We start from the raw sequence: 2,958 nt of genomic DNA, 5'->3' as shown, positions 1-2,958 counted from the left end.
TGTTTCTTACCAGACTTAGAAAGATGCCCGACTCTTAGCTAATTCTCTCCTGGATCAGGGGAAAGACCTGGAAGGGGAAAGGGATTCTCTACAGAATGTAGATTTTCCCCACAAGAGACAGCTTTGCAGGGTCGTTTCAAAATATATAAAAGAAACACATTTTAGGGTAAAATACTCTGATTTTTTTCAGGGCCTGCTATCTGTCCTGTGATGCTATACTAGAGTCAGGTCAGAATTTGGTGTCTTATTGCTACGAAAAGTCTTAAGATCTCTGTTTTAATGTTAATAAAATAATGGTCAGTTGTACCTGAATTCCAAAGGGAGGAGGTTATAACGAGGCCTTCACTTCCCATGGGGGCCTGAACTAGTTTTTCAGATTAACTTTGGAATGCCCATGGCCAAGAGGAGGGGTCCATTCAGATGGTTTGGGGGGCTTAGAATTTTATTTTTGTTTTACATTGTCATCACCATCTGGATTTCTGCTTTTGTTCCAAGTAGCTGAGCAGCTATGGTGGGTGGGGACAGTGGAGGAAGACATCTTCTAATGTAGGCTGCTCAGCAGGCTCACTATGGCTGCTGTGCTGAGAATAGACTGAAGCAGCGGGAGTGGGAAGAGGGAGGGCAGTCGTCAGGGGCTGCAGTGATTCAGGTGAGGGACAGCAGCCAGTAGGACTAAGCTGGCAGCACATTTGGAGTATATTTAGACAGCAGAGCTGATGGGCTTTGTTAGTGGGCTGAATGTAAAGTGTGAGACGAAGAAAGGAGTCAAGGATGACCCAAGGTTTTGACCCAAACAGTTGAAAGAATGGAGTCACCATTAACTGAGTTGGGGAAGACTGCAGGAGGAGCAGGTTGGGAAGGGGTGAATATCAGGAAAGTTGGCTTTTTTGATATGTTAAATTTGAGATACTTCTTTTTATTATTATTATTTATTTTTTACTGTCCTCACAATCTGTTCCCATGAGATGCTTATTAAATATTCAAGAGGATGTTGAGGAGGCAGTACATCTTGGTTACTTCAATTAAGGTACTTTGCCTGTATAAATGTACTGTAGAAATTCTAAATAATAATTAAGTATAACCTTATTTTCATGCAATTAGGGAAAGATATGGTAAAAAAAAAAAAAAAAGATCGTTTCAACATTCAGAAAACTTGCAAGGGGGGCCAATGTTAATAACTTTCAATTTAACACTAGATTCTTCTATTATTAATGAAAAATTTAAAAATCATCATAAAAACTAAATAGTCATTAGAAATCACCTTGGGCCTCATGAGAGCTGGGAGAATAATTTTTTTACTTCAATAGACTTTAAATAAATATTTAATGCTGATAATAGAGACATACAGAAAGTCAGTGGGAAATGTGCATGACTCACAAAGTAAGCAGGGAGGGCTTTTTAATCAAATTAAGTCCTTTTACAATAAAAGTTCTTTGCATTTTCCTATGATTTTTTGAAATGAAAGGGTTTCTTAGAAATAACCTCATTAAGCTGTAGTGAGACTAGCCAGGACACATAATATTATTTCTAATTTATAGATCTGGCTGGGGAGGAAGAGACGATTCACAATAGAGTTGCTATGTTTCTGGCGACTCAATGGCTAAATAAGGTTTAGAAACTGCATTTTTTCATTTCAGATAAGTTACTTTCTAGCTTAACTAAATTGTTTTCTTTCTTTTCTGTAATAAACAGAAAAATGCCTTGTTTTGTTTCTTTTAATGTCTCCTACCCTTTTAGCTATAAAAGGTCATATGCAAGAGATTTTCACATTAAAGGAAAGATTTGAGCTCTGTTTGAGTATAACTTAGTTTTCAGTCTCTAAGTTTCAAGTTGTGGACAGACTTACTCATTCTCCCCTCAAAATGTGTGTGAAGGACAGTTCCTTCCTGTAAAGATTCAAATAGCAGGCTGGGCACAGTGGCTCATACCTGTAATCCTAGCACTTTGGGAGGCCGAGGCGGGTAGATCACCTGAGGTCAAGAGTTCGAGACCAGCCTGGCCAACATAGTGAAACCCTGTCTCTACTAAAAATATAAAAATTAGCCGGGCATGATGGTGCACGTCTGCAGTCCCAGCTACTCAGGAGGCTGAGGCAGGAGAATCGCTTGAATCCAGGAGACAGAGGTTACAGTGAGCTGAGATTGCGCCTTTGCACTCCAGCCTAGGTGACAGAGTGAAACTCTATGTCAAAAAAAAAAAAAGATTCAAATAGCTAAAGTGAGTCTATTCCTGTTGTCAATTTATGGCAAGAATATCATACTATTTTTAATATTAATATAATATAAAGTGTGGCCAGAGATGTAATTAGTTTGTGTCCAATTTTTGGTATTATGTATATCTGAATGCAAGAGATTAATTGTTAACAACAATGAATGGTACAACGAATGGGCACAAACATTCATTGTTGACCGAATCTCTTGTTAAACAGAAAACTCCAGTCAGAGAGGCAATGGCCTTTGACAGAGGTAAGGCCAATGTGTTCTAAAAATATATCAAAATTCTTTGGTTCCATGGTGGAAAATTTGCCTGTAAATAACCCCTGTGCCACATCCTTCTATTTACCTGATCCCAGAGACAAAAAAAAAACAAAAAAAAAACAAAAAAAAAACCTTCCTTGCTTGCCCTAGTTAGAACAAAGGGAGGGCAAGGACTCTTATTGGCTAAGTTTGTGTCACATGCCCACTTCTTGGACCAATCACTATCACAAGGGCCACAGGATTCTGTGATTCATTGGATCTAGCTACTGTGGCTGGAGGGCAGCAACTGTAATTAAAGACACTGCAGACTCATACAGAGCAGGTAGTGTGAGAAGAGCCATTTCTCAGAGGAAAGAGGAGTGAGGCTGATAAGGGAAGGGAGGCTGAGAAGGCCATAGTAATTGATGTTTGCTAACAAGTGACCAGAGTCAGTGTGCCTAGAGGGGGAGTCAGAGATGGTTTCCTGAAGGAGGTGTTACTC

The sequence above is a fragment of the Colobus angolensis genome, unplaced genomic scaffold (genome assembly GCF_000951035.1).
Source record: "Colobus angolensis palliatus isolate OR3802 unplaced genomic scaffold, Cang.pa_1.0 Scaffold80, whole genome shotgun sequence".
NCBI lineage: Eukaryota > Metazoa > Chordata > Mammalia > Primates > Cercopithecidae > Colobus > Colobus angolensis.
This window is presented reverse-complemented; position numbering follows the sequence as displayed.